Source organism: Rhipicephalus microplus, chromosome 2 (genome assembly GCF_043290135.1).
Source record: "Rhipicephalus microplus isolate Deutch F79 chromosome 2, USDA_Rmic, whole genome shotgun sequence".
Lineage (NCBI taxonomy): Eukaryota > Metazoa > Arthropoda > Arachnida > Ixodida > Ixodidae > Rhipicephalus > Rhipicephalus microplus.
The window spans coordinates 14,104,102-14,118,365 of record NC_134701.1 but is presented as its reverse complement, the minus strand read 5'-3'; the positions used below and the strand labels follow the sequence as shown (position 1 = coordinate 14,118,365).

The following is a 14,264-nucleotide window of genomic DNA, read 5'->3' as shown; positions in this document are numbered from 1 at the left end:
CTTGCCTGGATGTGCTTCGAATGAATTCAGCAGCCACCAGGTAAAAATGCCATATGTGCACCTAGTATATTCATATACATACAGGTACTACTTGTTCAGATTGTCTATCTTCTTCCGGACTTTCTTTGGCGTGAATTGCTCTGCGTCAGGCGGAAGTTCAGCTTTCAACTCTGCTGTAATGACCGCGTATATCTTTGCATTGCTGACGTGCTCCGCACATCACTCAAATGATTTTCCCACATCCTTATTAGGATTTACGCGTGGTTCGAGCTGTTTGGCTTGTCCATTTTTTACGCCTGCTCGCCGGCGTGCACTCATCGGTGGGGAGCGCCGCCATTTTCTCGGTTATCTGTCTAACCGAGGTTGCTGAGCTTGGTTTCTTAAAACCACGGTTAGCGGCATAAAGGCGGTTTCGTGTGCCATGTAACATCAGCGAGCCGCGGTTACCATAACCGCTTGATTCAGGCTGCCTGTGTACACAACGTATTATTGTTTAGCGTGATAGTGTTTACGTGGTTTGCGTGCACAGCTGCAATCGTAGCGCCACCTATCAGAGGGGTAATAACATAAAAACAGTGAAAGGAAAAGAAAATGGAAGCAATGTTACAAATTTATTTTAGTGACAATAAACGTAAACAAACATGAGCCACGCACAAAAAGCGAGAACAGCGATGTTGCAGATTTGTTCACATCAATCTTCTAGTTAGGCCTATATACGTCCTAAATAGAAAGCCATCTCAAAAAGTATGCTAACTTATCTGCAATGCGAGTTCATCGAGGTTAACTGAAGGTAAGCAAAGCCAATTTTAACGGTCGTTTGCAGTTAACGAAGTGAATCTTTCAACAACTGTGCCGAAATTACGTCAAAGCGGGCTACCAAAAGCACCGCCATGTTTCACGTACACTACGTGCACCACGCAAACACTAACTTTAAATCTGAAATTTAGTGTGCGTACGGTGAGCGATACGGGTCAGGTACGTCACTGCGCATGCTCACTTCAATCACTCTATTTCGGTAAGCCCGCTATACCGCTAAGTCAGGTTAATTATAACTCCCTAATGATTCTGCAATGAATACAGAAGTTGGATATGGGAGGCCGATCGGGAAGCACATGTAAGGACAAGAAGAGAAAGTGACAGCTCCAGCATTTTTCAGATGCAAAGTGTCTTATGGTCGAGTTGAATCTGGTGTGCGGCGTGCCCACCCTTTAAACGCGTGCGCACACTTCTCCCCTCCCCGTCCCTCTCCTGCAGGCATCCCTTCCAGTGCTGTTTCAGGCTCTCATTGCGCATGCGCGTCTCCTCCCCTCTCTCTAACCTCTTCTACACTCCTCCTTTCTCGCTTTGCAACGTCGACGAAGGCGGCGTCTTCCAGCAGCTTTCCTGACTTTAAAAATCGACTGCTCAAGCTTCACAACCCTTTCACTCGCCATGACGTACAATAGGCCCTGAATTGTGACCTTCAATTTTGTGCTGGTGGAAGATTTCTTTTGTGCGTTGTTGAACAATGAAAATTCTGAGCCTGTGCAATAACTAAAGGTAACTGCGCGTGTCCAATCGGAGTCTTCTGTCTTTCATTGTCCAATTGCAACGATAGGCATGCTCCAGTAGGAAACAATGGTCCATCACTGCACCACCCGAGGTTTCTCTTGTGCGCAACGCTATCGCCAGGGTAAGCTTTTAGCTGCTTCGCATTCACACAAGGTTTTCTTTAGCGGTAGATGGTGTAATCCTTTTTTTTTACGTGACCAAAAAACAACTCCTTCTGAGTCATTTGTATTCGCACCGCCACAGATTTTAACGACCTCTTTTCAGTCATTATCGACAGCACCATGTTCAATTCAATAGTATTTCCATAATAGCGGCGAAGCTGTCATAATTCGCCGTGGTTAGTGCAACGTCACCAGAAAGACATTATCATGATTCATAAACCAGCACACGTTCTCTTCGTCTATTTTTACATCCTTTTCGTCTTCAACTTCTGCTTCGCTCTCTGGCAGCAGTGGCAGTGCAGGAGCTACAAATTAAGCAGAGTTCCCTGTTCTGGCAGTTATCCTGACCACCCGTTTCTTTGCCCGTCCCGGCTGCTTCATCGGCGGTTATCTTCGTGGTGCTTCATCGTTGCATTGCCCTTGGAAGGTGCTGGATCATCCACACGTGGTGAAGCTGTGACTGCGCGGTCACTTAGTGGCCTGCTGCTAGCATTCGATGATTTCGCCGCTGGAGGTCGCTGCCCTGAGAGCAAGCCCTATATGTTTGCCAGCACCAGCACCGGCTCTTCACTGGCAGCAGTGGCATTGCACGAGCTACAAATTAAGCAGAGTTCCCTGTTCTTGCAGGTATTCTTTCAAGCTCTTTTCTGTATAGTTTCTATTTTTTCCAACTTCCGCTGCTGTCAAAAATTGTGTTCTGATTTGCATTTCATTTTTTCTGCGTCTGCAATTGTTTTTTTATCAAGAGTATTTACCATGCTAACTAATGCTGAACTCTCAAAAAAAATGTAAGACCTTGAGGCTAAAATTAACAGCTTGGCTAAGGACACATCTGAAAAAATCTTCGGCAGGTTCTTACTCAAGCTGCAAGAATCGGGCATAGATTTTGCTGAACTAAAAAAAGAAGTTGTATCCCTACAATTCAGTGCATAGCACTTGAACAAACTTGTCGAGGACCTACGTCACCAAAATGTCACATTGGTAAATGAGAATAAACAGCTAAAAACCCAGAATGACTACCTCAGCCGCAAGGTTGAGGAACTGCAGCAATACTCGCGCATGAGCAATGTGGAGATCAAGGGCGTTCCCTGCTTTCAGGGGAAAGACTGCAGTGCAATCGTGCGAATGATAGGGGAAAAAGGCTTGCTGTCCCATATTACCTGCTCTCGACGTTCTGCATCGCGTGCCAACACGGTCTCAAAATAAATTAAACATTAGTGCGCGCTTCTGCTCTCGGACTAAGAAATCTGACTACATCAGTAAAGCACGTAAGGTGAAACTCTGTGCTAGTGATCTTGGTATCACTGGTGGTACTAACGCCCCTGTCTTTATCAATGATCATTTGACTCTAAGCAACAAGGTCCTCTTTTCCAAAGCCTCAACACTAAGAAAGGAAAGAACTGGATGTTTCTGTGGACAGACAACTGTCAAATTAAAGCTAGAAAGACTACTAGTAGCAGAGTCCTGCGCATTCTCGATGACTTCGATTTGACAAAAATATACTAAACCTTGCACAATGTGATCATTTCATCATTTTTTCTCGCATCAACAAGGCTACTTTTATAGAACCATACCATGTTAACTCATTCATAAGTGGATATAATTCTATCATTCATTTCAATGCTAGGATCCTGCGTTAACACTTCGATGAAATCCATGATCTACTTTCTTCATATAGTAACTCTTTTTCACCTATTGCCATAACAGAAACATGGTTATCAGTTGCTGACAGAAATCTCTATTGCTTCCCAAAATATAACTCAGAATACTGTAGCAGAATAACTAGCAGTCATAGTGGTGCGGCCATTTTTATATCTCCTGATCTTTCTTATAGGAGAATACACAATTTGCGCTTGCCTGTAGCTAATTGCGAATCAGTTTGGATCGAAATCACTAATTGCACTCCATCTTGCGATCAGAGAGATTTCTTATTTGGCTGCATATACCGATCTCCCTTTTCCTCAGTCGAAGATGTTTTTTCTAATCTTGAAAATGTCCTACATATCATTTCTCTTGAAAATAAAACTGCCATTTTAATGGGTGACATCAACATTAACTTAATCGATTACACTTCACCTGTTGTTATTAGTTACACTAGTCTACTGCAAAGTTCTGGATTTGAGTCTTTAAATGATTTTCCTAAGCGGCAAGTTTCCAGCGGTGCTGAGACCCTGATAGATCATGCTTTCTCTAACTCGCTATTATCTCCGCAGGTGAAAGTTCTCGAAAGTGACAATACTGATCCTTATCCTTAGCTCCTACGCTTCAATCGACAACTACATCCTTGCACTCTTCCTCATTCCAAATACGTTCTGGATAAAGAGAGTTTCATAACTGCCATAGAGGACTTAGATTGTACCAAGGTTAAATCTTGTAATGATCCCCAAAAATTGTTTTCTAAATTTGTTTCCTTAACTATATCGCATATCCAAAAATTCACTTCCAAAAAGAAATGTAAAAAACTATTGGAATTTTCTCATAATCCGTGGATGTCTCAAAAGCTATTAGCTGCTTTACGTAGACGCGACAACCTCTACAAAAAAAAAAACTAAAAGTCAGCCGTTTAATACTAAGGTAATTGCCCGCAACAAAAAATTACGTAACGCTGTAAACAAGCACTTGGAAGCTGCGAAACGTTCTTTTCTAGAAGAAAAAAATATCGCAAGCAGGTAATAATGCTAAACAAAAATGAGACATTGTAAACTGCTTTCTAAACAGGAATTTTCGCCACCAAGTATCCAGAATTGTAATCGACAACATTGAATTTAACTCGCCTATCGACATAGCTGACGCTTTCTGTTCCTACTTTTTTTGCGCTGACGCACCCTGTCCCACACAACTCACACCACTTAGACGCCTCCCTCATTCGTTTTTTCTCTTTCCCACTACTCCTCAAGAAATACATAATGTCATAAAACACCTCAAATATACCGGTGCAGGAATTGATGAAGTCCTGCCTGCTTATATAAAACTCATTTCGCCCCTAACTTCTTTTATATTGTGTTTCATTACGAATTCGATATTCAAGACAGGCGTATTTACTATAGAGCTTAAACGCGGTAAAATTATCCCAGTCCATAAAAAAGGTGATAGGACATTGAATAATAATTACCGACCCATTTGCATTCTGCCCTTTTTTGGTAAAGTTCTTGAGAAGTTGATTGGAGTACGCCTAACCAATTACCTTGATAAATTCAATATTCTGTCCCCTTGTCAGTTCGGCTTTCGCAATCATTTCTCTACTGATCTAAAGCTCATTCATCTAACCGATCAACTAAAACAATTCATTGACAAAGGTTTATTTGCAGGATCAGTATTCATCGGTCTAACAAAAGCATTCGACAGTTTAAATCACATCATTCTCTTTAATAAACTGAAGCGATTGGTGTGTGTGGTCCTGCTTTAGCGTTACTAAAAAGCTACCTGCATAACCGCGTTCAACTTGTGTCCATTTCTAATGTATATTCTAAGGAATTATCTCCTAATATTGGTGTCCCTCAAGGATCCATTTTAGGACCGCTCCTGTTTTTAATTTATATAAATGATCTTCCTAACTGTCTGTCCTTCACTAATTCCATTTTGCATGCTGATGACACTACCATATTTACTTCTGGCAAAAGCATTTCACTTCTCGTCGACAAGATAAGCACTGACTTGAAAATGTTTCAAGTTGGTGCAGTGCTAACTTGTTAACTATTAATGCCACCAAGACTAAACTTGCAGTATATTCAACGCATCAAAAATATTCAGCATCATTTCCTTCGTTGACTTTCGGCTCGCACTCTATTTTTTCCAGTCCCTGCGCTTCTTTTCTAGGAATTTCTCTCGATTCTATCTTAAAATACATAGATCATATTTCTGACATCAAAAAGAAAATAGGATACGGCAAAACTCGTCCATACTACACACGTTCCACTGTGACTCTACTATTCATTCGTTCATTCTCATATTAATTATGGCATAATGTGCTGTGGTAACACCTATAACACTCATTTGGCTTCTCTTCAAACACTACAGGACCGATCCATGAGAATCATTACTAACAGGCATTTACCGTTTTTCTAACGGTAAATGCCTACTTCATGATAACAACATTTTGACCACTTCAGAGCTCCTCAATTACAACTTAGGTATCATAATCTATAAATACATAAACAAAACACTACCTCCTATCTGCTTCTCATCTTCCGACCTTGCTGCTTTTCATCTTCCGACCTAGTAATACTAGATTTGCACGTAGCAATAACGCCCTTTCGCCTAAGGTACGTACTCAATATGGCAAACTAACTGCTGAATTTTCATCTATAGCATTTTGGAACACAAGACCATCTGTTATTAAAAATGCTAGAAACTTCCATCACTACAAGAAAAAACTAAAATCACACAATATGCATGCCTAGTCTTACTGTTTCTTACCATAGCGCTACCTTGTTTGAATGTCGACATGTTATGTAATACAACTTTTTGTATTCTTTTTCAGTTATACTCTTCACATTATTCATTGATTCATTTGGTTTTTTTATGTTTGTTTTCCTTTGGTATGAATATATTGTATGTGTATATATATATATTGTATGTGATATATATATGTGTGTATGTATATACATAAATATATATATATATATATATATATATATATATATATATATATATATATATATATATATATATATATATATATATATATATATATATATAGTGATCTGTTGCAATTATGCATAGTTTATAATTTTGAATATTGCTTATGTTGCCTCTAACAGTGTTTTACCTCAATTTGCCCTTAACAGGAGGTCCCGATACAGTCTTTGACTTTGGGACCTCCTTTTGTATACTAAACACCTGTCACATTCTTGTATTCGTACCAATAAAAATCTGAAATCTGAACATCTGAAAAAAAAACACAAGCGCACATTTCTGTGCTTCTGTGTACAATAACTATGATAGGTGAGAGGATGAGTACACAGAGAGCTAGAGAAGGACAACAGAAAAGAGAAAGATACAGGAAGGGAGGAATTCATGGGCAAAATCTTTCGTGGCGTCAGATTCGGTCCCGCCTATTTATTTAATTATTTGCTTGTTAGAGCAACCTACACCACCCAAGTGAGCAATGTTTTAGGAGCATGAGGGAAAAAAACATGGCTGATCCCCTATATGTAGCAATCCGTATAACACGAAAGTGAAACATGTTTTTACGCAGGTAGTCGAGCGTTTAATGTGCATTGTTGCTGCAACAGCGAAAAATTGCCTAGTGACGTTAAAAACGGCAAGCAGCTCAAAACTTTCAACGCACACCTCAAGCAGAAAGCACGCACGGAATCAGCATACACAGGACGAGCGGGGAATAACAACTGTCAATGCTCGACACTTAGCACGCTGTTCAAACAGCAAGACGCACGAAACGAGCGCACACGTATACACAAAACAAGCGGAGTAGTAGTAGAAAACTTTATTATGTACATGATCAAGACAGGCTAGAACTCCAGTGCCCCGAGGAATATACAAGGTGAAGAGCGAGGTCTGTCCGGCAGGGTGGTGCCCCTATTCCAGGGCCCCACTGGCGCGAGCTATCCGTTCAGCTCTGTGGATCAGTTGCAGCTTATCCACCAGGGCTGGGCTATAGACAGCAGCGCCTCCCATTTCTGCCATATTCCATTAGTTTCGTGTTCATCATCGCACACACACTCCCACGGGTCGTGAAAGAGTGTTGGGGTGGTTCCACACCACGGGCATATATCTCTGTACGCCGTGGGGTAGATCAGGTGAAGAGTGAGCATATTTATGTAAGTATTAGTCTGTATTCTTCTTGGCGCTGTTGCCTCCGCAGCGCTGAGCTTGCTATGAGGACGGGAATAGAGCTGCCTATTTTCCCTGTACTAATTTAGAATCGTTGTGAAACAAGGGTCCAGGGGTGTAGGGTCATCTATTGCACTGTGTTGAGTGGCTCGATGATTTGTGAAGCCTCGAGCCGCCTCATGCGCGTGCAGGTTCCTTGTCACGCCCTCGTGCCTTGGTGCCCAAGTCACAACCTGTACGTATTTTACTGTGAGGTCCCATCCAGTCTCAACCAATATACGGTGTGCCTGTTTTTTTGCCCTTTAGATAGTTTCTGCAAGCTTTTTGCGAATCTGTAATGATTGTTAATGGAGCGTTTCACGTCCATCCCTCTTTTATTGCGCGAATATCTGTCCAAATTCTTCCTGCTTCGTGTGTCAGCAGTCTACTCTCTTCGTTAATGCGGCCATCGCAGCCCGCGAAGTTTTGCCTTTTCCCGAATTACGAGTCTAATATGCGCTCGTGCACGAGAGACAACGCTCCGTGGAGGTGGCACTTCGTGGAGGCAACGACCTTGACAGCATGCGCAACGCAAGCGCATCGTGCCATCTTGTCACTGATAGCAAAAACTGCCTGAAGTTTTGAAGCTCTGAGAACTAACAAACTGAGTATGGTGTTATAAATGGTTTGCCATCAGAGCTCCAGGCAACGTACGCTCTGTGGCGTAGTGATTAGCGCCACACGCTTGCAATTGCGAGGCTGCTGGTGTGAGTACGCGTTACAGCTGCCTGCAAAGCGGTTTTTTCCTTTGTTATATATATCAGTATTAATTTTTCAACGTAACTCCCATGACGAAAGTACGTCAGCGGAGCAGTGGTGGACCCCGGCACAAAACACCTTCGTGTTTAGAAAAAAATTTCCAGATCACACGTACAGTGGGAATCGATGATATGCGAAGTACGAATGAGAAAGGTTAATATGTCACTTTAAAATCACCACAACGTTACGAGGTGCAAATAAATGATGCCGTACATGACTTCAGTGTCATGATTATCATGTTTAAATGTGTCGTTTACTTTCGTCATCTATGCAAGTCACGTGATACTAAAATTAGTTTATGTGGAGCTAGCGAAACGCTCGCGAGCACGCTATGAGCGTGGTATGTTGCTATGTTTTTACATGACACGCGTGTCAGGATTATTATCATTGCACCAGTCATATATTTCGTCATTCATTGACATCACGTAGCATTAAATTTGGTATATGTGGACCTAGCAAAGCGGCCGCGAACGCATCATGAAGGGCCCAATATACTCCAAAGTAGCGTTGACGCGCGCGCACGCTAGGCACAGCGGTGCTACGTTAAAAAAACGCGAGCACTCTATAGTCTGGAGAGACGCGGAATTTGAGGCTGCGTTCGTACGGCTCGTGTGGACGCGCAACTAATTCTGTGTTTCTAGAGTTTTTTTCTTCAAGTGTTCATGAACTGTTGCTTGCATCGGTTCCGAGAAGTCATCAGGATCCTACCGATACCATATTTGACCACAGTGAGTGAGTTTTTGTCAAGTTAGGAACTATTTCTTTTCCTGTGGAGCGGCGCCCTCTGTAACCCTAACGAGTGGCTTGGGAGACCGTGCTTTTGCTGGGCTTGTTCTCGCCTGCGGCCGTCCCTTCTGAGGCCCGGTGCGCGGAATTATTTGCTCACGATGGAGGATGAAGTGCATTGAGAGGATATTTCAGAAGAAGAGTTTACTCAAGATAAAGGTTGGCAGTCCGCAGGGTCCAGAGGAGCTGGCGCCAAAACACGCACTGCTGACTCTAACGCGCTATCGTCGCAGCCGGGCGCACTCGATATACATTCGACTCGATATACATTCCCAATATTCGGAGAGAATCCACTCCGGGCACTGGGGACCCGTCACCAGTGAAAAGCCGTATTTCACTTTGAGACGCAGGTTTCCAGTGACGGTGGCCGCCACCTCGGGGTCTTTTCTTGTAAAGCAGAAGTTCAGATTTCGATGGGGAGCACCTGAGACCGGTGGGACGGAGAAAAAGTTCGGTCACGTCGATTGCGTGCTGCATAGCTTCTTCAACTTGACCATCGCTCCCGCCGGTGCACCAGATGGTTATATCATCTGCGTAGATGGTATGATTGATTCCTTGAATCTTTGCGAGTTCCTTGGAGAGCTCGATCATCACTATGTTAAATAGTGTTGGTGAAATAACTGAGCTCTGAGGCGTGCCGTGTGAACCGAGGTTGATCTCTCGTGAGAAGTACCCTTCTATCTTGAGTTTGGAAGTTCTCTGGTAAAGAAAGGATCTCACGAAGTCGTAGACCCTCTTCCCTAGCCCTAGGCTGGCGATAGACTGGAGAATGAATTCATGAGAAACGTTGTCGAAAGCCTTCTCTAGGTCTAATCCAAGGATTTCTCTGGTATCTCCCGTGCTCCGGTCGATGATCTGATGCTTTATCAGCTTCATGGCATCCTGTGTCGAGAGACCAGCTCTGATATCAATCATATTGTGGGTGTACATGTCATTGGTCTCGAGGTGCACCTTGAGTTGGTTCAGAAGGGCGTGCTCTGCGACCTTAACGACACAGGAAGTTAAGGAAATTGGTCTTAGATTATCTATTCCTGGTGCTTTACCAGGTTTCGGGATTAGAACTGTGTAGGCCGTCTTACATTGTGCGGGGACCTCCCCACTACGCCACACCTCATTAATCTTTTCCGTAAGAAATTCGATGGAGCCATCATCAAGGTTCTTGAGCATATAATTGGTTATGCCATCAGGGCCAGGGGCGGATTTGGCATTGAGGGAAAAGAGATCCTGCCGTATCTCGGCCACAGTATAGTCCTGGTCCAACTCCTGCACGTCACACCCCGCGTAGTCCGGAAACTGTGTGGGTGTAGAGCTATCCGCGACTCGCAGATACCTGTCTATAAGCTTGTTTAAAACCAATTCGTCCGGGGTAGAGTCAGTAGCAAGATGGATGGCTCACGCGAGGGATCGCCTCTGGCTGGACCTGGTGCTGCCCTGATCGAGAAGGTGTTTGAGAAGACCCCAGCTTTTCCCAGATCTGAGCTGACCGTCGATGCTCTCGCAGAGCTCATGCCATTGTTGTTTACACAAGGTTTTGCAGTGCTCCTCGATCGCCCTGTTAACCTCGGAAACCTTCTTGCGGAGCCTCCTGTTATGCTTCTGTCCCTTCCATCTCGTCAGTAGGGCTTGCTTGGCTTCTAGTAGGTGTGCCAACCTGCTGTCCATGTTTTCAGCATCGAGGTCAGTGACGACCTCCTTGGTCGCTGCCGTGGCGTCATCTCTGATTCCTTTGTACCATCCTTCAATGTCTGTCCCAGCCGTCGGTGCTCTCTCAGCTCTGACTTCGCGAAAAACGTCCCAGTCGACCACCTTGAATTTTTTTCGTCCTGAAACGGGCAATCGCGAAGGATACCTCGATGACGTAGTGGTCACTTCCGAGGTCTAGAGCCGTGTTGACCCACTTGACCCCACATATATTCTTCACAAAAGTCATGTCTGGGGTGGTATCCCGACATGTGGAGTTACCTCTCATAGTGGCGAAATCCTTGTCAGTGATAAGCGTCAAGTCGGCTTCTGTCGCAGTCCGCCATAGCTCACGTCCCTTGGGGGGTATCATACATGTATCCCCACACACTGTGTGGGGCGTTGAAATCCCCGATGACTACAAGGAGGTAACTACTGGCCATGCTCACAGCCCTTTTGAGGAGAGAGTTGGCTCTCGCCCTGTGATAACTGGGACTGCAGTATAGGTCGAGAATAAAAAGGCTATTTCTTCGAAGACCCTTCTTGGGTGAGTTCATTAAAATTTCAGTCATTACGTACTCAATGCCATCGGCAACTGCACCGAGGTCACGCGATAGGTAATTGAACCTTTTGCTGATAAGTGTGGCAACTCCCCTACCTCTTGAATGTGATGACGCTACTAGGTAACCTGGGAGTTTGATGGGGGTGCGAGATGCAACTTCCTCAACAGCGATGATTTGGGGCTCAACATAGAAAGTTCTTAAATATTGCTGTAAAATGGGCTTTTTGTGAGTAAAGCCGCCACAGTTCCATTGCCAGATTTGAAAGCTTTCGTCCACACTAGCCATGTTTAGGCTGAGGGGATGGTTGAGCAGCTATAGCGGCCCGGAGGATCGCGCCCTCAGTCGGTGGCGCTAGTACATTGCGTTGTTCTGGGACCTGCAATGGAGTCTGACTTGGGTCTCTCCTCGCATCGACCTCTTCTAACTTGCTTATGCGTTCACTCAATGCTCCTAATCCCATCTTCGGGTGCGCCACGGCTTCTTGAATTTTCGCTAAGGTAGCGTGCATGTTCACAAAGGAAACCTTGAGTTCCGACAGTAAGTTTACCGCCTCTTATTCTTGTGTGTTCTCAAGCGCTCGGCGCTTGGTTCCGCTAGGCCTGTGAAGTGCCTCAGACGTATCAATGGCGACCGGGGTCGGGGCGGGCTGCGCCGAAGGGGGCGAGGACGCGAGCTTTCTAATTTCCGCCATCTCCACTGCTAGCCTGCTCATTTCTTGCTTAAGCTGCGCGTTTTCTTTCCTCAGCTGCTCGTTAGCTCGTCGCATCTTGTCGAGCTCACTCGCGTGAAGAGAACCGCGATTTGATTCGTCGCCTCTAGGAAACTCACGTCTTCCTCAGGCCTTGTCGGCCCAGGAGAACGTCGGCTTCTTGCTGTTAGAGGTGGTGGGCGCGCGAGAGCAGAACCTGGTCGACCCCGACGAAACGTGCCCAGGCCTTGAGTTGGAGCGAGGCTGAGAAGTGGAACTTCCCTGGGCACGTTTTGTCGACCTGGGGCGCGAGTCGGAACATTCCTTGGAGGCACCACGGCACCTGGATCCGGAGCGGCCTCCCGAGCGTCCTCTGGAACGGGGGCGTCCTCTGCGCTGAGCATCCGTGGTGGGTGACGAAGACTGGAACTCGTCCGCAGTGTCGAGGTGACGTTGCGGGGACGGTGACGCAGCACCAGCCATTCTGGCACGCTCATTGCGACGACGGCGCACAATGTGCGGGCTCTTGAACCTTTGAGCTTTGAGTCTTTGCTAGCCGTGAGATGCTGGTCACCACAGAGCTTGCACTAGGGAGTACACACATGTTGCTTGTCGGGGCTTGCGGCACCACAGCCTCGGCAAATCGTGTCACCGGGAGTGGGGCACACGTCAGCGTGATGACCAAGACGGCCGCTCGCATAACACACGTCGATTTGCTTGCGGTAGAGTGAGCACTGCATCAGCACTGGTCTATACCTGACAAAGTTTGGTACACGATACCCGTCGAAAGCGATTATGACCGTGCCAGTTTGGGCTATTCTCTTGGCTGTTAATGTGAGTGGATTATTTGTGTTGACAATATTCGCATCGATGACGTCAGGGCCATCTTGAAGTGGGACTTTGCGAATCACCCCTTTGCAAGTGGAGTGTGGGGCAGTCTCATAGGCACTTAGCTCGTGAACCTTGCCCGAAATGAGTATTTGCTTCATCCGAACGTATTGGTCTGCGTTTGCGCGCTTGGGAGTACTGGCAACCATAATATTTTGCTGCAGATTCGAGCATAGAGTATCCTGGCACAAATCTTCCTGGCTTATGCCAGCGGCAACTAGTGTTGCGTCTGCCACCGTAGCTGCGCCAGTTTTCGAGTCCACCTCTCGGCCGGATCACAACCTTGATGTCATATTGAGGAAGGGAGGGCATCTTTCCCGCCCGTGTTACTTTGGATTTCAGTGCAGCGCCACTCGATTTGCCGCGGCGTGCGCCCGGCTGCGACGATAGCGCGTTAGAGTCAGCAGTGCGTGTTTAGGCGCCAGCTCTTCTGGACGTTCAAGAGTATCGTCCACAAGGAATGGGCCACCACATTGCTGGACACAAGAATGCAACTCCCTAATGAAAGCGTTACCCTCTTTGTCGAAGAGATAACCCGACTCTTTCGACACGCCGATTCACTATGGCTAAGGAAAAGAATCTCCGGTTTCTAATGCATAGAGTCAAGCACGAGCTGCTTGCGGGGCTTGTCCGCAACACGCCAAAGACTGTCCGCGAGTTTCCTACCGAGGCCACAACTATATAAAAGGCGCTTGAGATGCGCACAACGCAATAGAATTGCCGCACCTCATTCAACTGCGCCTATGCCTTCAGTACCGACGACCTGCGCGAGATGATTCGAGCAATCGTACGGGAGGAGCTGAGGAAGTTGTTACCTTCAACGCAGCCTCAAGCTAATTCGATCGCCCACATTGTCTTCGAAGAAGTTCGGCAGTCGCTTGGAATTGCAGAAGCACTGCTGCCTGAACCAGAAGCAATGAGCTACGCCTTTGCAGTGTGCCGCAACGCTCCTCCACACCCCCATCCGGACACTGTCCCGCCGCAGTACTTCCGCCAGGCACCACGGCCCCCGCCACCGACGCCATGCCGCCCGCCGGCCGGCCGGTGCTACCCTTCCAAAAAGACTGACGTCTGGCGCACCCCTGACTACCGCCCACTGTGCTACACCTGCGGTGAATCCGGGCACACGTACCGCCGCTGCAATTACCGACAGATTGGACTGCTTGGCTTCGCCGTCAATGCACTAGGTCCGCAGCCAGGGGAACGACCCAGGGACATCGCCGACTACCTTGCACGAACGCAATGGACACCACGAAGTCCTTCCCGTTCACCGTCGCTTAAAAGCCGCATGTCACCGCACCACCAGCAGTACTCTGGCCCAACGCGGGGCCTGTCTCCTAGCCCATATCTGGGAAA

At 46.2% G+C, this 14,264-nt stretch overlaps 1 protein-coding gene across 1 annotated transcript in view; it reads right to left on the bottom strand.

Moving 5' to 3' along the window:
• LOC119169944 (adenylate cyclase type 3) overlaps positions 1–14,264 on the bottom strand; it is a 1,227,834-nt gene that overhangs the window by 756,433 nt on the left and 457,137 nt on the right. The gene's annotated exons all lie outside the window — the stretch shown is intronic.